Source organism: Chelonoidis abingdonii, chromosome 15 (genome assembly GCF_003597395.2).
Source record: "Chelonoidis abingdonii isolate Lonesome George chromosome 15, CheloAbing_2.0, whole genome shotgun sequence".
Taxonomy (NCBI): domain Eukaryota; kingdom Metazoa; phylum Chordata; order Testudines; family Testudinidae; genus Chelonoidis; species Chelonoidis abingdonii.
In genome coordinates, this window is record NC_133783.1 from 2,102,116 (window position 1) to 2,127,329 (window position 25,214).

General features: G+C 45.2%; 1 protein-coding gene across 1 annotated transcript in view; it reads right to left on the minus strand.

Moving 5' to 3' along the window:
• Positions 1-6,433, minus strand: part of DUSP29 (dual specificity phosphatase 29) — a 37,395-nt gene extending 30,962 nt beyond the window's left edge. Inside the window, exon 1 of the mRNA XM_032796276.1 lies at positions 6,338-6,433. The gene's annotated coding sequence lies outside the window, so the exon portion shown is untranslated. The remainder of the gene's footprint in view (positions 1-6,337) is intronic.
• Positions 6,434-25,214: the final 18,781 nt, after the last annotated feature.

The window sequence follows — 25,214 nt, forward strand, 5'->3', positions numbered from 1 at the left end:
CACCGAATTACTGTGCCTAGTGTGGCCGCGTGAAATCAAATTTATAATATCTGTTTTATAAAACCGGTTTAATGTAATTCGGAATTATCCTGTAGTGTAGACGTAGCCTGTGTCTCAGCTTTGTTTTTCTCTCCTGTTGACAATGAATAACAATACTTATCATTTTTGTGTCTGTTTTCTTCCATAGATTTTTTTTGGGAAGCACTCTTATTAGATTGTAGGGGCTTTGGGGTGTGGAGCCATCATTTTTGGGTACAGTGTCTAGTACAATAGGACCCTAATCCATGACTGGAGTGTCAAGATGCCCCTTCAGTAGAAATATTAAATAATAGGAATCCCCACTTTACGGAGGAGAAACTAAGATATGCTCCAGAGAGAAGAAATTGCTGTGCCACTGTACCAAGTCAGTTCCTTCCTTCACGCTGAGCAGTGTGCTTCGAGCCCCGTTGGTTATTTACTCGGTGGAGAGTGCACTGGACTGGGAGACAGGAGACCTGAGTTCTGTTCACAGCTCTGTCACTGAGTAACTTTATGTCTTTGGGCTAGTCATGTCATCTCCCCGTGCCTCTATTTCCCCAATTGGAAAATGGGTGGAGAGATTGATATGTATTATCTTCCCTTGGGATCTATAGAGGAAAAGTTCTATGGAAGAGTCAAGTATTATAACTTCCTTGTGCTGCTTTCCGTCCCCTTGCCATGCAAGACTCAGATGGCTATATGTGAAGGGCCTGAGATGCTGAGTGCTGTCTATTCCCTTAGGGCCAAGCCCTGAGTTTCTTAAATACTAGTTAGTCTTTACTCAGTGCCAACTCTCAGTGGGAGCTGAAGCTCCTTGCATGAAATCAGGCCTGACACGATTTCCCCTATTCACCCTGACTCATTTGCAGGGTTCACCCCTTCTGCAAACCAGGCCATAACCATTAGGTTCAAAACCTGCTGCTTCTGAATGATACTGTGATGATCTTTAAACTTATCATCAGAGACAGGCTGATAGGATATAAAATTGCCGATGTTGGAATTTCTAATCTTACTTTGCATAAATAAGAGCAAAGTGCGCATTATCTAATGAATTTTATTTGTTAAGCATTTGGTTGGAAGGAATATTTCCCCCCACCACGGGTTATATGTATATAAATGAAAATATTGTTAGTGATTTCACAAAATGGTAATTCAGAATAATGGAAACTTAATCCTCTTTTCATTAGCAAACCACTTCAGGACATACACTGTGGCAAATTACACTGCATTTTAAGTCTCTCTCAAGTGCTGTGCACTAGAAAAAACATTCAACTATTTTTGCATTGATAGAAGTAATTGTGCAGCTAATTTGGATAAGCAGCATGCATTAGGCTCTGCAAAGGAATCTCTTCTTTATGCTCACTATCCACTCCACAGTTCCAAATGGAATTGTTTGTGGTTTATCTTTTGTTGTTGTTGTTGAAGAGAAGGCTGCTGGTCTGTAGTATTGTTATAGCTGGGCTGTCGGGTATTTGTTTCAGAGAAGGAGCGTTGTCCAGTGGGAGTCAGAAAATATAGTCTTATGTCTGCACCTGACTCACTTGTGTGCCCTTGGGCTAGTCCCAAACGCCAAAATTTCCATAAGTGTCCACTCTGGGTATTCACTTTGGGCATCCAATTTGAGACATCCGTGGACTGATTTTCAGAGGTGCTGAGCAGGTGCAGCTCCCACTGACTTCTGGGTGCTCAGCACCTCTGAAAATCAGGTCATGGGAGTACCAAAATTAGGGGCCTTTATTGGAAATGATACCCTTCAGCTATGTGCATGTCAGTTGTCCCATGTATAAAGGGGAACAAAAAATACCCGAACTCTGAAGCTCAGATCTGCATGCGAAAATTGTAGATTTGTGATCTCCAGTAATGACATGTAGATACCCTACCCTGCTGAATGTTTCTAAAGCACTGTGAGGTCCATGGATACAAGACATTCTGTAAAAACCAAAGTATTATTGTTTCTAAATATTTTGGCTTGACATGCTGTATAAATCTTACTGCTGCATGCCAAGCCACCAGACAACTTGCTCAGTGAGATTTATGTCCAGACGTCTATTGTAGAGAGAAAAAGACCGATGCAAGGAAAAAAGAGAATGTGTTCTCTACTCCCTGCAAGAACCTCAACCAACCCTTTCCCTGTGCAACTGATTGCTCTTCTTTGCCCTTAGATAGCTACAGAGCCCTCTCAAGACTACCCAAGTCTGACATATCCCTTGTTGCCAGTTCTGCCTGTGTTATCTGTGTGAAAGAGTCTAGAGGCCCCAGCTGAGACCAGACCCATTGTGGTAGGTGAGAGACGATCACTGCCCCAAAGAAATTAAAATCTAACAAGACAAAAGGCGGGAGGGAATCTGAGGCATGGAGAGGGGAAATGAGTTACTTATGATCACACAGCAGTTCAGTGGCAGAGCCAAAAACAGTACCAAATCTCCTGACTCATATATTCCAATGCTTTATCTACTACCCCACTCTGCTTCCCTAGCTGCAAGGAATTCTTCTTTCCCATCTGCCCTATATTCTGACTAGTTCCTTATTCTCTTTAAGGATCCGCAGGCATGCAGCCATTTCAGCTTCCCAGTCTGTGGCTAAACAGCAAGAATTCCTGCCAATGTCCCCAATTTGGCCATGTCTATGCTACAGCGACTATAGCAGCATAGCTAAGCGGCTGTGGCATAACCTTGTTGTGTAGACACAGCTCCAGTCTCTATTAGCAACAGTTTTCTAAAGGCTGAAGAGTCATTGGCTTAAAGCAGTAAAGGTGGGTGACTTTTACAGTCAAATGTCATAGATGTAGTGGACACCAGAACCTCCCACCTGATGCTTGTGGCCTATAAAGAGGAATAGTTCTTGGTCTATTGGTCAGAGCACAGAACTGTGAACCAGACACCCTTGAGTTCTAATTCTGGTTTTGCTACTGGCAGCTGTGCTGCATGACTCTTTTCAGAGCTGTAAAATGCAGTTAAGTCTTGCCAACTTCACAAGGGTGTTAGGAGACTTGATTGTTTGTAAGGCACTTTGATTATTAGGATTGTCTTTTCGTCCTGTGTTTGTAGAACAGGTTCATGACTAGGGCTGCTCGGTGCTACTGTAATATAAATAATACATGCTAATAGTACTTTATTTTATTTCCTCCACCTTGTTACAGGCTGAAGGAGGAGGGGCCTGGCACATTTTTATGAAGAATTGATTGATGAGGGAATGTGGTACAGAGATGAGATTGCTCTTCTTCAAGGTGTAATGACTTATCCCACAAATATACTCCATGGGCTAAACTCAGCCCTCTTGGGGAGGTGCTAAGTGGTACCTAGCCCTTGTACCAACCCTCTGCATAAGGTGAATTTCACCCTCTGTGACTAAATGTCAAGCTATAGAAACATGACGGGGATTAGGCCAGTAATGGTGTCTGCCTAGTTCCAGCTGGTCCTTCTCTTTCTGAGAGGAGGCCTGGCATGTAGGCAGTTATTTTACAAAGTCTCCAAGTAGAAAGCAAGTGATTAGATATTTGACTTTTAGTTCATGTGCAGTGTAGGGGTGGGAATAATCAGTCAGTGAAGCCAGGTTGGGGAATGTCCACAGTGAACTAGTCAGGCTTTCCCCAGTGAGAGACTTTTCACCTTCCTCACACAGATAGCCCCATTGACTTGTATGAGTGAAGACACTTAGGGCTTGTCTTCACTGTAGTGTTAGCTTGGGTTAAAACTTGTTTTGTTTCTAGTAAAATCAGTTGTGCTTTAAGAAGCACTTGCAGGTTTAATTGACCAGCATCTCTGCAGGTTTAATTGATCAGGCCACTTTTTTCTGGGGGCTTCAATATGGATACTGATGCCCAACTTACTTCACCCATGTGTGAAAGTGTTGGCTTGAATTCTTAGGATTCTGCAGCCTCAGTATTATTCTGTTTTTTCTCTGGCAATGTCGTGTGTGTGTGTGTGTGTGAGAGAGAATATCTTCAGAGCAGTGTAGGAAGAAAAGAAAACAGCAAAACAATCGAGGAGAGCAGACAGGCACCATCTGTCCATTAAGATTTTATATTGCTGTCCATCACCATAGTGTCTGGGTGACTTCCATGTAAAATCAAATAGCAATAGCAAAGTTCCTAATGGACTTCATGGCCAGAACAATGCCCATGTACTGTCCCCACTGAAATCAGTGGTAAAATTCCCATTGATTTCAATGGAATCAAGATTTCACTGCAAGACTCCAGGATGTGAATTTGTTTACTGCCGTTTGTACTTAAGCTGAATGATGAAAACAAAGTGAAAACCCAGGAGTTTTGTTGCAACATTTCCACGCATGAAATGAACATTATGATAAATCGTTCATGTCTGTACTTTCTGCTGCAGAGGGTTAGAATACTGATTTTTTTTCCTGTTCATTGCATATCCTGCCCCACTAAAGACAGTGGTAACCACTGAAGTTTTGCCATTGACTTTGAGTGAAATCCTGGTCCTATCAAGGTCCATATATGTGCAACATGAGGTTTCTTATTCAACTCTACTTAACATAAGATCTATACCAAGGAAAAAAAATATTGCTGAAACACTGCATGTGAGAGAAAGGGGGAGAGAGAGAGAAATATCTGAGATCAAGTGATCAGAATCACAAGTTCTCATGTGTACTCAAGAGTATGCAACAGATCTGGATCTAATTTAGCAGTATGACTGTCTACATACTAGTACTCTCTGAATGCTAAAGGGAAACAAAATAATGGTCCTAAATAAGCCAAGTTTCTTTCTGTAGAAATAGTGAATGGTAGTGTAGTATGTTCCCTGAATTCCTGGCTATTGTTCTGTACTTTCCTTTCCCGGCAGCACTAGTGGTTGAGATGTTACCACTCCATACTTCTGATCTGGGCAGACAAGCACTTACTCTCTTTGATCAATGTCACTACATCTCATTTTGCTAATCAGAGGACAGTTACCTGGCAGACAGCTGTTATTTCAGAATTCAGCATACAGACTCTGTGAACTGCACTGTCTACTTTTGGCTGAGAACGTAAGCAGCACTTTGCTTTCTAGGTTCAAAGATTATACTTGGCACAAAGCGCTAACAGTACGTAAATTACAAGAAAAAAAACCCCTTTGGGTTAGGTTACTTCCCTAAATGTATTGGGAGCTGAAAAGTGCTGCTCCTGGTTATATCGTCCTCATGACACTTTGCTTGAGCAACATCCTCAGAGCTTTATACCATCCTGTGTGAGTCTGGCACTTACTGAGCCCTACAGCAGTTAGGCAAGGAACTGAGGGATGTGTTTGGGATTCTTTTTTTTTTTTTTTAAACATCTGATTAAAATGTATTTGAGATTTAGAATTTATTAAAAATCTATCCTGGGAGAGGGGAAACCTGAACTTTTTTACCCCTCTGAATCCCCTATAAAAACTGGTTTCCTCTACTTCAGCTGGGAGCCCAGAAAGAATGCAGACACAGGCTATAAATACATAACTAATAATCCTAAAATACCCCCATTATATTAAATGAGAGAACTCCTGAGAATATGATCCATATTTATTATTCCCTCCAACCTTCACCAGAAATGGTCATTTCATTCAGCCTCTTTGTATCACCCAGCTGTCCTTATGTTTAAAGGATTTGGAGGCTGTAAAATAGTTCGTTTAATGCAGTTGTCTTTAAACAATTTCAAGCCAGACAGAGTTGTAGCCGCTGTGTAATTATTTCCCAAGCCCTCCTGCTGTGTACATTCCGAGCTAACCAGCTATTTCAATGAATCTCTGAACCTCTGATGCCTTTAAAAAAAAATTCATTTTGCCCTCATTCTTCGTTGGTTAATTTAAAACAGGTTAAGTTGGGGGCTCCATTGAATGTCTTGAGAGTGCCCAAGAAATTTAAAACCACATTCTCATTTCATAGAATCTGTAACTGAATTGGAAAAGTCAGACTTAAGCTGGTGGAGCCGGGATCATCAGAGAATGAATAAAATTTTCAGGAGGGGGGATTTCGGATTTTAGGGGGATGTGTCAAAAAAATGAACCTGTAAAACTGAAGCTGGATTTTCTCTGCTATTTTTTTAATTTAATGTTAACCCATATTTAAAGGGGATTTGCTTCATAAACACATTTATTTTAGCTAATTTTCCTTTTATAAGTCTCTTCATACTGGGATTTATAAGAGAAACTGGCCCTATATTCTTCCAAAAATTGATTCTAAACTGCTTCATGCCTTTGCTTTGTAACAATTTTATAAAGCTGTCAGCTACCTTGGAAGATTTGCCAGCTCTCAGTTCCTGACATGACTTGCTGAGCTAGTTTTAAAAGGAGGAGTGGTAGCATAGGAAACATAATTCAAAGTGGATATTGGTTAGGCTTACCTGTAAGTTTAGGCAGGCGCTGTAGGTAGCTTGGCTCTATGAAGTGTGGCAGGGCGACACAGAAAATCTTACCAACTTTGAAACTAGAATCTATTTTTAGGATAGGATTTGCTGACTCTGACCTTGTGTGCTACCCAGTCCCCAGGGAGAATCTTTATATCTGCTTGTAAAACTATTCCCTGATGTGACCAGAAACCTTAAACCTGCCATTTAGTCATAGTCTGTGATCAGTCACAGCATGAGTAAGATAATGTGACGTCTACACGTTGGCTGTAATAATAAACAAGAAGGCTTCTTTTACCTTCCCATTCCCTCTTGGTCCTGATGCTGTTTATTCATGGCTTTGTTAGAAGCAATTAACAGGTGTGTTTAGACACAATGCCTCTGGTGGCTTTATGCAGTCAAGATAATGGACCACAGGAGCAAAGGTGGCCTTAGACCCAGGCAGCCACACAGAGCTTCAGGCTCTCAAGTGTGTGCATGTGGTGAGGCGCTCCTGGCTTGTTAAACAGATTTTATGCATCAGCTGTTCTGTCTCACTCCAGCACTGATAACCACAGCAGCTATCCAATTCCTTAAGGACCATTCCCTGCTTGGAAAGATGAGCATCAGTTCCACTTGCTACCTTCCCAGTCCATGTGGACAGGAGTCAGAAGGTCTCCCAAACAATCTGAACGGGCAGGGGCAAAGGGAGAAGGGTGTTGCGGGGGCTATGGGACAACAGGAAATTATCATTAGAGATGGCATTGGATGTTACTCAGCACAAGACCAAGCCAGGGCCTGCCCATACGTCAGTGTCTTCTTATCAGCCAGGTACAGAATAGTTACAGGTACAGTATTTCAGAGGGAGTGATGGGACTTGTGGACTTAACTTGTCTTATCACCTAATCCCACACTTCAGCTCCTATCTTTATCTTTCTATCTGACAATTCCTTCTTACAGTCAGCTTCCATGTCACACAGCCAAAGCTAGATTCTGTATCTTCCTTCTGAAACCCTTTCCATCTGCCATTCTCCTTTCAAGCACACACCCTGGGGGTGGGCAGGGGGAGTTCAAAAAACACATTTTACAAAAGTCTCAGTGTTTTTTGAGGTCTGACACATGAGTTCTTCTTCGAGTGGTTGTTCATGTCTGTTCAGAGTAGGTGTGCGCGCGCCGCGTGCACGCCAGCCGGAAGATTTTCCCCTAGCAGCATCCGTAGGGTCGGTCTGGGCACCTCCTGGAGTGGCGCCACCACGGCACCCTATAAAGGGGCCCACCGACCCTCCACCCCCACAGTTCCTTCTTACCGCCGGTGATGGCTAACTGGAACTTCTCTTGCGTAGCAAGTTGGCAGTGTCCTATCCTTACTGTTTAGTCCATGTATTCGGTTATATTACAGTTAGAGAGATCTTTGTATATATTTTTCGTAGTTGGGGGGTTCTCCCCCCAAGTCTTCATTGCTCGCTGGGGCATGCCCAGGTCCCCTGGGTTCAAACTCTGCAAGGACTGCGGGAAATTCATGCTCAAGAGTGACCTGCACTCTGCGTGTTTGAGGTGCCTCAGAGAGAGCCACCAAAAGGACCGGTGCTCTATCTGTAGAGGCTTCCACCCGCAAACTCTCAAGGACAGGGCTCAAAGACTTAGAGTCCTCCTGATGGAGGCGGCCCTGTGGCCACCCTCGGACCCAGAACCAGCTGAGGCAGGGCCCTGCACGTCGTTCTTGGTGTGGAGCACCCCGGCACCAGCATCAGGACCTAGGGCCCAGCCCCGGTCATCAAAAACCCAGCACCGGACGGAGTCAAGTCATAGGAAGTTGGCCTCAGTGCGGCACCGCTCACCTTCGCCGGTGCCCGCCAAGAGAAGGAAGCTGGTGAGGGATCGGTCACCCCATCAGGATCCGAGGCCGATGCCTTCCGCAGGTGTAAGTGGACAGGCTGGGCTACAGCCCTCGGTGGTTCCGTTGACTCCTGCACTGCAGAGAGGGTGGTTGAGTCCGGACCAGCCTAATTCCCTGGACCTCAGCTGAGACATACACCCCCCATCGACGTCGGAGGCATTTGAGGCAGCATCAGACCTAATGGGTCTCCTGGTACTGGCCTCCCCGCATCGCAGGGAGTTGCTTACTGTGGTCCGTCCACCAGTACAATCTAGAGGCAAGCCGGCCATGCTGTCGCCTCCTTCCCTGCCCCATGCTGTGAAGGCAGCGCTGGACCAGATGAGAAGCTCCCCACCGCCTCCGCACTGCTCTCCATCGGCACCAGGCACTGCTGCCCCCAAGTCCTCATACTCAGAGACCTGAGACTCAGAGGCAGACTCCTATCGCTCCAGCTGGTTGCGGAGCAGGAGATCGGTTTTGGGGGTGAGCCACCAACATTACTCGCAGTGGCAGCAACAATGGAAGCCACCCTTGCAGTGGCCGTTTTGGACTCCCTGGGCCTACCATCAGTCGGTAGGCCAGGCGTTTGGCCCTCCATCACGGTCGGCTTCGGTGTCCTCAACATCGGTGGCCCTGGAGCAGCTGCCTCCCCCACCGGCACTGTTGCCGGGCAGGGGTGTGCCATTGTCAAGTTCTGCACCCCCTAACCGGGCAGCGGCACCAGGAGTGGCTTCAGTTCAGGCTCTGTCATCAACTCATGATACACCAAGTTGCTCGTTGGCGACCCCGGTACCAGCCACGGTGCCGCATTTAGACTCGGAACTGGCATTGCAACCTCAATACCATGTGCCGCAGGACCCCGAGTGGTCGCATGCACCGGAGGAAGGACTGTTCCACGTAATCTCCACGTCGTCCTCCCCGGACGAGGCGGTCTCGGGCACGGTTGCAGCAGCAGCCGTAGAGGACACTCGAATCCTCCAACAATTGCTTCAGCGAGCAGCTCAGAGCCTCGCAATCCAAGCGGAGGAAATCGAGGTGGACGCAGACCCTGTAGTGGACATTCTGGCTCCCTCAGGCCCTTCCAGGGTAGCCCTCCCGCTGATGAAGACTATAGCAGATACGTCCCACGCCCTATGGCAAACACCGGCCTCACTGGCCCCTACTGCCAAGAGAACGGAGGGGCGTTACTTCGTCCCCTCTAAAGGGCACGAACACCTGTACACGCACCCTCCCCCGGACTCCCTGGTAATAGATGCAGCTAACCAGAGGGAGCATCAAGGGTTTCAGGGGTCAACACTGAAGAGCAGGGGTGCAAAAAGACTTGAGCCCTTTGGCAGGAAGGTGTGCTCCACGGGGGGACTCCAACTCCGCATTGCCAACCAACAGGCAATAGTAAGCCGATATGGCCACAACACGTGTTCTGCCACGTCGAAGTTTGCGGAGCTCCTTTCCAGGACTCGAGATCAGAGTTTTTGGCCCTAGTGGAGAAGGGCAAACTGATCTCTCGAGCCTCCCTCCAGGCCGCCTTAGATGCGGCGGACTCAGCCTCGCACACCCTGGCAACGGGCCTGGTCATGCGGTGGAGAGCCTGGCTCCAGGTCTCGGGCCTGCCCTATGAGGTTCAGCAGACAATTCAAGACCTCCCCTTCGAGGGGCAGATGCTGTTTTCAGAGAAAATGGACAAACGTCTCCATAGCTTAAAGGACTCAAGGGCCACGCTTCACTTGCCGGGCTTGCATATCTCTGCGACCCAGTGCAGACAATTTAAGGTGCAGGTGGCCCCTCGCCCATACCAGCCACAGACTCGCCAGGAGCTGGGGCGCAGGCGGGGCAGAAATGGCAGGAGGCGTCACCAGTGCCACCCAGCCGGCCAGGCGTCTGGCCAATCGAGACCACCATCAGGGCCTAGACCCCTTATTTGATGGTACGTTTGAGGGCAACCTACCAATCGAGACCCTGGATCCTTCCACCCTTACATTTGGGTCATGTCTGTCCAACTTCTGCCGTGTCTGGTCCCAAATTATGTCGGACAGATGGGTGCTCTGCACGGTAGAGAGGGATATTCTATCCAGTTCTCCTCCCTTCCGCCCCACCAATCCCCCTCCCAGTCTCTCTTCAGCGACCCATCTCACGAGCAACTTCTAATTCAAGAAGTGAAGTCCCTCGTGGAGGCAGCGGAGGTGGAGGAAGTCTCGCGGGAGCTCAGAGGCAAAGGCTTCTACTCCCAGTATTTCCTAATACCGAAGGCAAAAAGGGGCCTGAGACCCATCCTAGACTTGTGGCGGCTGAACAAGTTTGTGTGAAAACTCAAGTTTTGCATGGTCTCCCTGTCCTCGATTATCCCCTCCCTGGATCCAGGAGATTGGTATGCCACCTTCGACTTTAAAGGACGCCTATTTCCACATTGCCATAATTCCACGGCACCATTGGTACTCAGGTTTGTCGTGGCCGACGTCCATCTGCAGTTCACGGTGCTCCTGTTCAGACTGTCAGCTGCTCCCAGGGTCTTCATGGAGTGCATGGCAGTCGTGGCTGCCTTTGTCGCAGGCGGGGCATCCACGTATTCCCCTACCTGGATGACTGGCTCATAAAGGGAGCAGGTAGAGACCCAGGTGTTGTTCATCAGGCGGACCTTTCTCGATTTTGGCCTCCTCTTGAATGAAGCCAAATCCAGCCTGTCTCCGACGCAATGAATAGAGTTCATAGGAATGGTTCTGGACACCACCCACGCCAAAGCGTACCTGCCAGAGTCCAGGTTCTGTGCAATTTCCGAGCTTATCCTCGGACTGCACTGTGCCCCGGTTACCATGATGCGAGTTTGCCTCCGGCTGTTAAGCCACATGGTGGCATGCACCTGTGTGGTGGTCCATGCCAGACTCCGGCTTCCCCCGCTGCAGTCCAGGTTGGTGACAGTTTATCGCCCAGTCAGGGACCTCCTGGACTCAGTGGTGTAAGTTTCCCTCTTGGTGCTGAGCTCGCTACGGTGGTGGCTTGACCTACAGGAAGTCTGCATGGGTGTCCCCTTTGCTCCCCCGCAGCCCTCCCTCTCCCTGGTGACGGATGCCTCGGATCAAGGTTGGGGAGCGCAACTGGGACGCCTCAGGACGCAGGGCTTGCAATCGCCGGAGGACCTCGAGTTGCATATCAATGTCAGGGAGCTGAGAGCGGTTCGCCTGGTATGTTTGACCTTCCGGTCTCAAGTGGCCAGCAGGTGTGTTTCAGTCATTTCGGACAACAGGGCGGCAGTTTTTTATATCAACAAACGGGGGCCGCATGCTCCTCTCCCCTCTGCAGGAAAGCCCTTGCACAGTGGGATTTCTGTGTTCACAATGCCACTTACCTGACGGCGTTCTATCTTCCGGGGGAGCAGAACGGTTTGGCGGACACCCTCAGCCGCTCGTTCCAGGGTCATGAGTGGTCCCTTTGATGGGATGTGGTGAGCTCAATTTTCCAACTCTGGGGCTTTCCCCGGTTAGACCTATTTGCTTCAAGGGAAAACAGGAAGTGCTGACGGTTTTGCTCCCTCCTGGGCCGCAGTCGGGGGTCTCTGTCGAACGCCTTCCTACAGCCATGGGAGGACGGTCTCTCCACGCCTTCCCTCCGATCCGCCTGATACACAGGGTGCTTTTAAAGAATTGCAGGGATCACCACAAGGTAATCCTGATAGCTCCGGCATGGCCGCACCAGCATTGGTTCACGTCACTCCTGCACATGTCAGTTCAGGCGCCCCTGACGCTGCCTCTACTCCCGGACCTGGTCATGTACGACCGGGGCTCCCTCCACCATCCGAACCTCGAGTCCCTTTACCTCACAGCCTGGATGCTCCATAGCTGAACCCGGTGGAGCTGCAGTGCTCCCAGCAGGTCAGGAAGGTGCTGCTAGGTAGCAGGAAACCGTCCACTAGGGCCACCTACCTGGCCAAATGGAAGTGCTTCTCCATATCGTTGGGCCAGAGGGGTCATGACCCGCTGGGGGTACCAATTCCCGATGTCCTTGACTATTTGCTTCACCTAAGACAACTGGGCCTCTCCCTTTCATCCATTCACGTTCACTTGGCGGCCATATCCGCTTTTCATCAGGGAGAGGGGGGTGCCTCGGTGTTTGTGAACCCGCTGGTTGGGCGTTTCCTCAAGGGTATGGACAGGCTCTTCTCGCATGTGCGTCAGCCGACCCCTGCTTGGGACCTGAATCTGGTCCTCTTGGGGCCTCCCTTTGAGCCTCTGGTTTCGTGCTCCCTGTTGTACCTGTCGTACAAGACCACCTTCCTGGTGGCAATCACCTTGGCCCGATGGGTGTCGGAGCTTCGAGCGTCGACATCTGAGCCCCCGTACACAGTCTTCTACAAGGATAAGGTCCAACTTAGACCTCATCCGGCTTTCCTACCAAGGTCATTTCACAGTTCCACATGGGCAAGGTATCTTTCTCCGGGTGTTTTATCCAAAACCACATGCCTCCAGCGAAGAGCGGAGGCAACACTCCCTGGATGTCCACAGGGCCTTGGCTTTTTACATAGAGCGTACCAAGCTGTTCAGACGCTCGACCTAGCTCTTCGTCGCAGTGGCAGAAAGGATGAAGGGGCTCTCGGTCTCGTAGACTCATAGGTCAGAAGGGACCAATATGATCATCTAGTCTGACCTCCTGCACAAGGAGGTTTCCTCTCAGCGAATCTCTTCATGGATTGCCACCTGCATCCGGGAATGCTACCGCATAGCTAAGACCCCTGTCTCTCCGGTCACGGCCCACTCCACTAGGGCGCGGGCCTCCTCTGCGGCTTTCCTGGCTCAGGTTCTGACTCAGCAGATTTGTAGAGCGACCACGTGGTCCTCCATCCACACGTTCTCGTCTCACTATGCCATCACGCACCAGGTGAGGGATGACGCAGCCTTCAGGCGTGCAGTTCTCCAGTCAGCAGTGATCTCCGACCCCACCTTCTAAGGTTAGGCTAGTGAGTCACCTACTTTGAATGGACATGAACAACCATTCGAAGAAGAAAAAACGGTTACCCACCTTTTAGTAACTGTTGTTCTCCGAGATGTGTTGTTCATGTCCATTCCAACACCCACCTCCTGCCCCTCTGTCGGAGTGCCGGCAAGAAGGAACTGAGGCGTTGGAGGGTCAGTGGGACCTTTCATAGGGCGCCATGGTGGCATCACTCCAGGGGGCGCCCAGACTGACCCTATGGATGCTGCTAGGGAAAAATCTTCCGGCTGACGTGGACGTGGCACGCACACACTTACTTTGAATGGACATGAAAAACACATCTCAAAGAACAACATTTACTAAAAGGTGGGTAACTGTTTTTTTTGAACTTTTTGGGTTGGCAATACTGAGGGCCAAATACATGTACAGTGATCAACAGAGGGGTGAGCCCAGGACCTGCAACTCCAAAAGCGTAGACCTTTGTCTCTAGAGCAGGGGTGAGCAAACTTTTTGGTCCGAGGGCCACATCTGGGTATGGAAATTGTATGGCGGGCCATGAATGCTCATGAAATTGGGGGTTGGAGGGCGGGAGAGCTCCAGCTGGGGGTGTGGGCTCTGGGCTCTGTGAGGCTGGGGATGAGGGGTTGGGAATGCAGGATGGTGCTCTTTGCTGGGACCAAGAGGTTTGGAGGGTAGGAGGGGGATCAGAACTGGGGCATGGGAGAGGATCAAGGGGGCAGGCTCTGGGCAGTGCTTACCTCAGGCAGCTCCCAGAAACAGCGGCATGTCCCCGCTCCAGGTCCTATGAGGAGGTTCAGCCAGGTGGCTCACACACTGCCCTATCTGCAGGCGCCGCCCCTGCAGCTCCCGTTGGCTGTGTTCCCATTGGCTGTGTTCCCAGCCAATGGGAGCTGTGGGGGCAACACTTGGGGCAGGGGCAGCGTGCAGAGCCCCTGGCTGTCCCTATGCATAGGAACCAGAGCGGGGGGACATACCTGTGCTTCCACGAGCGGTGCGGAGTGGGGAAAGACCCCGACCCTGCTCCCTGGCTGGAGTGCCAGAGCAGGGCAAGCCACAGACTCCACTTGCCGGTGAGAGCTCAAGGGCTGGATTAAAATGTCTGGAGGGCTGGATGTGGCCCCCAGGCTGCAGTTTGCCCATCACTGCTCTAGAGCTAATGAAGTTCTCCAGAACAATAAATGGGGCTACTGGGGAGTTCAGGCTCCAGGTTTTGCTGGGCTCTATGTAAATTAAAGCTGTTCTTGCGGATTGCTTTGCTTCCAGCCACCTCTTCTTTATCAACTGTGCCAGCTCAGTCGCCCATTTGTCATCTTCCCTCACGAATGTTCCCATGTTGCCTTGTGTGCATGGAGTGTCCTCCCTGAACTGCACCATAGGTTAGTGCATATCCATCCTCCCTGTCCCTCCTCAAGGCTCACCTTTGCTACAGTGCCTGCAAGAAATCAGTCAGATAGTGAAACTTCATGGCAGCAGGGAGATAAGTATCAAGAGTGGACTCTTTATCCTTCTGAAGGAAAAAGTGCCCTTGCAAATTACATTTAAAACTGTATTGAATTGATTCAGGTACTTGGAGAAATTTTAGCCAAGTCCTATTTTGAAAAGCATTCAAGTCCCAAGTGAGGAGCTGTGAAAAATGAAGTGGGTTGGGGATTAGCTCCCTTTTATGGAAACCCAGCCAGCCAGGAGCTATAAAATCCCTATTAGTAGCTGTTTTCCAATTGCTCTCCCTGTAAAGGCTTAAAAAGTCTCACTGCAATGCACTGGTAGAAGGAAGTGAGTGGGCACCTGGTCAAAAGAGCCAATGAGAAGGCTAGAACTTTTTAAAATTGAAACAAGACTCCCCCTTTGTCTGTCTGTGGTTGTTCTCCCGGAGAGAGGGGACAGGGCAGAGTTATGCTGTGAGAAGTTTGGGCCAGGTATGAAAAAACATAAGTATCATACCTAGAAACTACTCATCTAAAACCCCAGATATGTAAGTAGATCAGGAAATGATGCGATTAGGTTTATCTCTTTTTATTTCTTTGTTTTGTAGATTCCTCTGTGCTAACCCCAAGTGCTTTTGTTTTGCTTGTAACTTTTAAGCTGGACCTCAAGAAAATTATTCTTAATGCTTAATCCTTGTTGTTGTTGTTTTTAAATCTAGCAAAAACCTAAATTCCCAGATGTATTTTCTTCTTTTTTTATTAATAAAATTTACCCTTTTTAAGAACAGAATTGGATTTTTGTGTCTTAAGAGGTTTGTGAACAAGTTGTTTAATTAGCTGGTGGTAACAGCTGTTCCCCAGAGGGGAGGTGAAAGGGCTTGAGGGTACCCCAGAGGAAGGAATTCCCAAGTGTGCCTTCCTGGGTTATCAAAGGGGTTCTGCACTTGGGTGGTTGCAGCATCTACCAATCCAAGGTCAGAGAAAAGCTGTATCCTTGTGGGCCCCCACCTTCTGCACTTGAAGTGCCAGAGTGGGGAGTTAGCCTTGACAGGAGCCTATGTCCCATTGATTTTTTTTTTTCAGTGAGACTAAGGCTATGTTTGCACTGCAGTTATGCAGTTTAACTGCAGCATGTGTTGTAGCCAGGCCAGAGCTAGCTTTAATTCTTAGCTTTAAGCTGTAGCAGCATGGAGTTCAGCGCGGACTAGCTGCCTACCCAGGGGTCCAGGCTGGTTTATACGGCACTGCGGCCAGTGCTCTGGCAGCTTTGCAGCTCTTGGTAGCCTAGCTAGTGAGACTAAAGCTATCTTGGGTAAACCTATGCATATTACAGTCACATATCCCATGGCTGCAGTGCAGACAGATTCTTAGATTCTGAAGTAATTTAGGTGCTTTCGAAAACATCATCTCATATCGCTCTCCTCCACCTTCCTGTGCTTTCTTTCTAGATTACTAAAGCCCTTTGGGGGAGAATGGGTCTTTGCATACTTTTATATAGCATCCTGCCTAGCACAATGGGACCTTGATCTTGACTCTCACCTTTGGGTGCTATTGCAATAATAGATAGTTTCTGTTTGAGTTCTGGGCAATGGATCTGTTCTTGTTTTATCTAAACAGGTTATTCAAGCTTAGTTGTTATACAGTAGTGCAATCAAGCTTCCTGTCCAATTATTCAGATAGTTGGCTTTAAAATACAAAAGATTTTAGATGTTAGAAACTTGTTGGACCTTCCAAGTTACCTCGGAAGGTAGTAGAAAATATTAATTCCATTCTGGGGAGAAGGCAATATATGTCATGTGACAGAAACTGCTGCTCTGGTCATTTTATTTGTATCCTGGTGACCAACCCAGCATGGGGAAATGGAGGGAAAGTGATATCGCAGTGCTTGTTAGAATAGGTTATGTGATGTGGGTACTGTATAATCTATGGGTCATGGAATGTTTCCATTCTTAAACTGTCACTCAGAAAATTTGCCCTTTCAATGTCAGAGCGACGGTATGACAAAGTTTTGAGAGATGATTTTTTTTGTTTAGGGTCAAGAAGATTAAACTGAAATAGATGTATTTATTTATCTCCCTGACTGTTGGAACAGTACAAGCTCTTGCTGCAATTCGCTAGAATTGATATAAGTGCTTGGAAGTGGATTTCAACTTCCAGGAACCTAGGTTCTATTTTGGGGTCCAATTGTGTGTGTGCTTGTTGTTTTTATTTTTTATCAACAACTTTTGTGGAGAATATTTTTGGAGGTGACTAGTGATTTCAGACTGAAAGAGCATAAAGGGACAACCTGATTTTTTTATTTTATTTTTTTTTAAGTGCTGAGCACCCACTCTCTGAAAATCAGGTCCTTTTAAAGTATCCCCAGTTAGGAACCCAGAAGCTTAGGTACTAGTTATTTTTGAACTAGTCTTTGCCAGACTCTCCAGGTGACATTCTAAACCACACACCCTGCTTTGTCATAGCCAATATTTCCTTGTGGTCACACGCAGGTATCTGAAGCCCAGAAAACTCAAACTGGAAATTGGGAACATTTTTATCAAGAAGGTGATTAACTAGGGTAACAAACTACCAAGAGAATGGTGGGATTCTGCATCTCTTGATGCCTTCAGATCAAGACTGGATGCTTTAGTCAACCAGAAGTTATTGGGCTCAATACCGGGGTAACGGGCTGTGTAATACAGGAGATCAGGCTAGATCTAATGCTCTGTTCTGGTCTTACCTACTTTCATAGACTTTTTCTCTACATGAAAAAGCTGGTACTTGGACACATTGACATTCCTAACAGCTCAGCTCTAGTACCCCAAACACGAATAATAGGAAGTGTTGCATAATGTATTTATCATTTTTATTATGACAGGAGCCGCTCAAGAAATGATGCCCTATTATGCTAGATGTTGTACAAACTACTGTAAAAGACCGTTCTTGCCTTGAAGAGCATAGTCTACATAGAGAAGACAGAAAAAGATATGGAGAAAGAGAGAGAACATACAAGCAGAGATAACAGTGCAACAACAGCAAATGTCCTGTTAGTTCTGCAATTTTTATTTGTTTATTTTAAATTCTTTAAGTGAGGGGGGATTAGCTAGATGGAAAGACTAGGGAAGACAGGGGGTCGGAGACTGGGAGGGAGATGAAAGGAGGAATTAGTGTAAACAGGCAATCAGCAAAGAGGAGATCATGTTCACAGTGAAAACTGAAGAACACACTGATAGCATCCTCTGTCCGTCAGTCCTAGCTTGAACTGCTTTCTACAGCTGTTGTGCTGGCTTCTTAACCTCCAAAGAATAGACTGATGATATTCTCTCTTACAAGCCACATTGTACATCTACCGAATGCCAATATTCTTTTTCATGCTACCACTACCACTGTCTGCTTCAGTTTACATTATGAACTCTCACTTGTCTTGGGTTCCTAACATCTGTGTAAATATAATCTCTGGATCTGCTTAACATAGGGTCCATGGAAGGAAATCCTGTCCCCATTGAAGTCACTGGGAGTTTTGCCTCTTACTTTGGGCTTTATATCCTATGTGTCCAGGCTTTGAGATCTGGAAGAGGAAGAATGGAGCTGACATGGTCTGTATTGTTCTCCTCTGTGTCTTTACACATCTGGAAGTGAGTGTTGTATTGCCTAGTTCTGAGCTGAGAGAGCCTCACTGTTTGCTCCATTCTTTGGCCATGATCTCAGTCGTGTCTTTGGAGAGGAGGCTCTTTTGAAACAGCAGCCAACAATGTAAAATTTTAGTGCATATTTTTTTAACTTAGTACCTTAGTAAAAGCTGAAATGTGACAAAGTTCTTAGAAGCACTGAGTTTCCCCCCATAAATCAACTGGGCAAGTAAGGCAGGAGGGAGAGAAACCACTGTGATATTTTGGCCAGACCACACTGGAGATATAGTTGGAAAAATCTGGCATTTTGAAAGTTTAATATTTAACTTTAAAATGAAAGCTCTGAATAAGGTTCTGGTTGAAATGATTTCTTTCCTCCTAGCTGGAAGATTTCCCTTTTATTACAAAATATGCTATTATTTGGAGAAGAAGGGTTTTAAACAATTTGTATAGGAAGACTACATATATAATTATATAAGATTATCCTAATGAAAGTTTGCAGCTGCTTTGCAATGCTAATAGCATGCAGGAACCATTACACTTTGAGTTGTTTTGGCAAAAGTTAAGAAACTTTATATATACATACTTTTTTTTTTAAGTTAACCATAAAGCAAATCCAGATGGTCTCCTTTTGCACAGACAAGAAGTCTTTAAACTAGACATATAACTATGGCACAGCTATGGCTTTTTTGATTTTTGCAGATTGAGATAGTCGCATTCAGAAACAAATGGTCCAGTTTTACAAAATGCTGAGTGCCCTTGTCACTCATTGAAGTCATCTAAAGCAGGCACAGTGATGCCTAGAATTTGTATGACAATACTGTACATGTATAAAGACATGGTTTGATTATTTGAATGGACATGTTGCCAGTCAGAGGTCATTATGCTACATGCTGTATATAGGTATAACAAAAAGATGGTCCCTGCTCTACATGACTTGGTGACTACATTTTCATTTGTTCCTTCTTGCCCCCATTGTAACCACTACCAAAGAATTCATATTTATTAAATATATATATATTCAGCCCTTTAGTTGTCTTCTTTAATAGGTTGGTTCTTTCAAAGGTTGATGAGAGAGAAAGGATGAAGGTTGGCACCAAGAAGGCCTCGCTGCTGAAGTCCTACAATGCTCGCCTGTGAGTTGCGGTATACCTGGCATGCTACTGGCAACCTAGGGGGTTGGAGTACAGCGCAATCTCAATAATTACAATAGTCTAACACAGTGATAGAAACTTGTACGAAGATCTTTCTCTAAGGACTGTCAAGTCATTATCCCAATGAGAAATGGGTAGAATGAGAGACATGATAGGTATATGCCTTTTATGAAGGTAGAAATCAAAAGTGCATTAAATCAGGAAAATGAAAATACTGACCAAGGCAAAGCAGGTGTGAATATCTTCCTTAAAAGACAATATATCTAGGTGTTTGTTGAAACATCATGTGTATATATACATTGTTAGATACTTGTTAAATGTTTTGATCAGATATTTATTGGAAAGTTCTTCATTATGACCATGGTTTTAAGTGTAAATTAAAAACAAAACAAAACAAACTCATAATATTCTAAAGGGGACATGAAATGAAAGGTCCTGCAAAAAAAATTTTTTTTTCTGAACCACGCAGGAGGTGCATGCAAAATTCTGTTAGCTGAATGGCTCCTCAGAAATAAATAATCTGCATTCATTTCTTACAGATGGGACCTGACTGGTAAACAGTATTGTTGAAACGTTGGACAAAAGTAGTCACTCCCTCTCTTGTTACATGAGATACAATGTGGGTGAGGTAATAGTTTTTATTGGACAAGCTTCCCTTGTTACATTGCTTTTTTTAGCCAGTCATGAGCCAAATGTTCTTATATATAGCTATAGGTATTATTTATCCAAGTAACATAACAGACAGAAAGCTGGTACAGTTTTATGAGCTTCTTGTCAACTTCTGATATTATCCTAAAGGTATTTTATCTGTCCCGCTCTATCTGGCCCTGGTGAGGCCTCAGTTGGAGTATGGTGTCCAATTCTGTATGCCACACTTTAAGAAAGATTGGAGAGAGTCCAGAGGAGAGCAAGAAAAATGATAAAAGGTTTAGAAAACCTATGAGGAAATTTTGTTTAATGGGCATGTTTAGTTTTGAGAAAAGAAGATTGGGGTGGAAGTTGGATACCTGATATCCCTTAATATATTTGAAGACCGTTGTTATAAAGAGAATAATGGTCAGTTGTTCTCCATGTCCAGTGAAGGTAAGGCAAGAAGCAATGGGGTTAATCTGCATCAAGGGAGATTTAGGTTAGATATTAGGAAAAACTTGCTAACTATAAGGGTAATTAAGCTGTGGAATAGCCTTCCAAGAGAGATTGTGGAATCACCATCATTGGAAGTTTTTAAGAACAGATTCAACAAACACCTGTCAGGGATGGTCCAGGTTTATTAGGTCATGCCTCAGCGCACATGACTGGACTTGATGACTTCTTGAGGTTCCTTCCAGCCCTACACAGGATTCTATGATTGTGCCTAGCGTGTCTAGGCTGTACATTGCATCTGTCTACAGCATACAGCAAGTAACCTAGTAACAATGGTTGCATTTGTAAGGCAGTACTTGGGCTCTGAGACAGAACAAGCTGTTGCTGAGGATTAAGAATGTGTCTCAAGGAAGAAAAAACCTTGCCTTTTAATAAGCTGAATTTATGGTATTCTCCCCCATCTGTCAGGTGGGGCCCCAAGTCTAGAGCCCTGAGAGAAGGACCATTGAGGGCTACTCTTTCCCCCCCTTCTTTCCCTGGATGTTACCAGGGTTTGGGAGATTTGTCCTTACCTGGAGAATAGGGCATGGAATAGAGCAGACTGGCAGAAGAGGACTGCCTGTTACCTTCTCTTAACAAAGCATGCTAGGAACAGGAGGACTGTGGTGGTCTTCATAATGCAGGCTTATCTATCTCTTAGTCTGTCTTCAGGAGGGTGGCCCCAGAAGAGGAAGTGCTTTGAATGGACGCTGAAAGGGGGGGACATTGACCAACGAATAAACTACTTCTATCAGGGTGCCCTGCATACCACTCACTGCTGCAAGCAATGAAGGGGACCATAACAGTTGTGCAGCACTGCAAGTACGATACATATTGTCGCCATTAGGATGACCTTATTCTTAACATACTAGACCATGACACACAGCACTGTGCTTAATCAATCCTCTGGAAGAGAAATTGGGAGATTGCCACAGTCTGTTTCCTCTCACTGTGCATGAGGGCAGGGAGGTTTTCATTTCGGAAACACAGGCCAATCTATTCCCTCAGCGCAACGTAAATAAAAATAAGTTGATATTTTGCATGTAACTCTAATGAAAAAGTTTTGTCCAGGCATGCCGAATGCACATTTCATGTCAAAGTAGCCTCATGTGATGCACTGAATGCCAAAACTGAGTCTACCACAAAGTAAATAGCCAGGAATTATATTGCTGTCGGTTATCCCTTTGGTACAGATTTCAGGCTCATTGCCAGTGCATTATAAGGTAATGTGGAAATTGCCATTCTGGTCCATATAGTCCTGGGTCCTGCCATCAAAACTGATGAGTCCTAGGTACCTGAGAGGAAGGTACAAGAAATCCTGAAGTGTGAGGTTATAGGATAATCTGTCCCCAGGGAAAATGTCTACCTAATCCTCAGCAATTGCAGGTGGCTTACGACCAAAGCAAGAGCAATTATATTCCTTCCAAAACTATTTAAAATCATTTACTTTTTGTCTCTGGTTGGTCTTGTTATCTCTATAAAATGTCCAATCCTTTCTTGGATACTGCTAAGCCTTAATGATATATTGTGACAGTGAGTTCCACAGGCTAACGGTGTGAAAAATAGTTTCTGTTATGAGGTTTGAATTTGCCACCTTTGCACTGAATGTTCTATGCCCCTCCACTCAACTACTGTTCATATTGTAGCTGGTCTGTGGTTCCATAATCTGCAGCAACACTGTCAGGGTGGGTCCGCTAACCAGCTCAGAATTAACAAAATATATGTAATGTAATAAAAGAAAACAGCAAAACAATGCATCAAAATTTACCAGGGACACTTTTGGATCTCGAGAGTCTAATAGCTAGACTATGCTTGGGTGAGAGAGCCTTATGATGGCTTCTCACTCTGAGGGCTTGGCTACACTAGAGCCTTTGCAGGTATAGCTATGCCAGCAGAGCCCCCTAGTGGAGATGCATAAGCCAATGGAAGGAATTCTTCTGCAAGCATAGCTATGCCACCTCCCTGAATGATATTTGCTAAGCCAACACTCTTCTGTCGCTGTAGTTGTCTGTGCCAGGGGTTTTGCTGGCAAAGCTATGTCTGACAGGAGGATGTGTGTGTTTTTTCCCCCACACTCCTAGTCAACATAGCTATGCTGGCAAAACTCTGTAGTGTAGACTAAGCCTGAGTATAGGCAGTTTCCTAAGGGTCTAAGATGAGAACATGTTGAAGAGCTATATACCATAAATACTGGATATAAGGTACAGCCTTGCATGGGGAAATACACAGTCCAGACTGAGTTGTTCCACTCTGCAGTAGAAATAGGATCTGTACTGTGAAAGATGGCACAGCTGTCTTAATAGTTAGCATCCAAATACAGTTGGTTCTGAATTTTAGTGGTGGGGGCCCACAAAACATACTCTGCAAAGAAATCAGGAAAAGCTAAAAAATGCCTCAGGGCTTTGAAGTAGTATTTATCATCCTCCGACCATAAGAATGGGCGATCCTCTCAACTCCATCCGCTACTGAGGAATGAATTAGTTTGGTTGGCATATACATCAAAGGTCTTTCCTAGTAATTAGCTTAAGAGATTAAATATGAAATCTGAGGGAATTATTAAAGAAGAGCAAGCTGACTTTTTTTCTTGGAGGGAAATAAGAACAATTAAGCATCTATTCTGTCTGAAAGTGATTACTGAAAAGCTTTGTGAGAACCTTCAGCAAACAGCAATTGCATCTTAGTTTTGGTGACATCAAAAAAAGCATTTGAGTCATTGAGGCCTGACTAGATCTGTTTATTACCAGGGATGGGTGACTTCTGTTGAGATACAAATGAGCTAGATAATGCTTTTCCTTTGCAGAATGGAAATCTCTAAGACACTGCATTGCTAGACCATGAAATGCATCACGCATCTTAGCTTAGAGAAATATTTTATGAAAAAAACCTAAAGACAAATAGTGTTAGGTTTGTTCCTGCACTTCTTCCACTCAAATATGCTTTTACAGGGATTGATCAAGAGAGTGGGAAGCCATTTGGGTGGGAGCTAGTGTGGTCTACTGATCATTGCATAGTCCTGTGTGTCAACTTCTAGATTCTGTTCTTCTCTCTGCCACTCTCTCTCACTGACATCATGGAAGTAATTTAGTCTCTCTCCGTACCCATCTGATTGCCTCATTTTACCCGTCTGTAATATTGGTATAATATTGAGTGATCTTACACGAGCATTGTGAGTCTTAATATTTGTAATTTACATAGAGTTCTTTAAATAAAAGGCTTTCTACTTGTCAAATTATTACCACCTTTACCATTTTATCGTTTCCTTTATAAACGATGAGTTACCAGAGAGCGAGAAAGACAACAATCAATATCAAAGCTATCATCATTCTGTAGCAACTGAAATAAAATGTGCTGAATAGATTTTTGGAAAAATGCAGATGCTTTGTAGCATTAATGAAAGAGCAATGATACATCTGAAGGATATTCCTTAAAATCCTTAAATACTAACCTGTTCATTTGGAAGGGTTGCAAAGGCTGCTTGAGAGACTGGCCTGCTTCACAAAGGGGAAGATTTTTAACATCGCATAAGAATGATAGAGCATTGTACAGTGCATAAGTGTAGTTGATTGATTATTCCTGGGAGGCAGACAATCTCATTCACTATTCTTGTACCGCTGTTGCTCAGTGGTATATAATAATACTAAATGAATTATATCTGATCTCTCAGCTCTATTCTATAATGTATCCATAAAGAGACTTTACCAATTTGAACTTGAAAATGACATAGGATTATTTTTGTTCTGTATTTCAACAACGGTAAGGAGTTTGCTTATTTGGAGGAAGATTTGCAGAGTGAGGTGGGAGAATTATTTATGACATAACCAATGGTGCACTAGAAGGAACATTTATCAATTTGACTAGGGGGAGGTGGGCTGGGTGGGGGGAAAGAAGATTGTCCAGTTTGTGATTCATATTCAGAGAAAATCACGTATTTCATAGATTTTTAAGGCCAGAAGGGATCATTATTACCATCTAGACCAGGGGTCGGCAACCTTTCAGCAGTGGTGTGCCGAGTCTTCATTTTTTCACTCTAAGGTTGTGTGTGCCATTAATACATTTTAATGTTTTTAGAAGGTCTCCTTCTATAAGTCTATAATATATAATTAAACTATTGTATGTAAAGTAAATAAGGTTTTCAAAATGTTTAAGAAGCTTCATTTAAAATTAAATTAAAATGCAGAGCCCCCCGGACCGGTGGCTAGGACCCAGGCAGTGTGAGTGCCGCTGAAAATCAGCTCGTGTGCCACCTTTGGCACACATGCCATAGGTTGCCTACCCCTGATCTAGACCAGTGATTGTCAACCAGGGTATGTGTACCACTGGGGGTATGCAGAGGTCTTCCGGGGTACATCAGCTCACCCAGATATTTGCCTAATTTTACAACAGGCTACAGAAAAAGCACTATTGAAGTCAGTACAAACTAAAATTTCATGCAATGACTTGTTTAGATTATTCTATATACTGTACACTGAAATGTAAATACATTATCTACCAGTATATTCCAGTTGGTTTATTTTATAATTATATGGTAAAAAGTATAGCACTATTTCAGTACTAGTGCTCTGTGACACTTTGTATTTTTAAGTCTGATTTTGTAAACAAGTAGTTTTTAAGTGAGGTGAAACTTGGGGTATGCAAGGCAAATCAGATTCCTGAAATGGGGACAGTAGTCTGGAAAGGTTGAGAACCAACTGATCTAGACTGATCTCTTGTATAACACAGGCCAGAGAATGTTTCCCAGTCATTCCTGTTTCAAACCCAGTATTGTTTGGT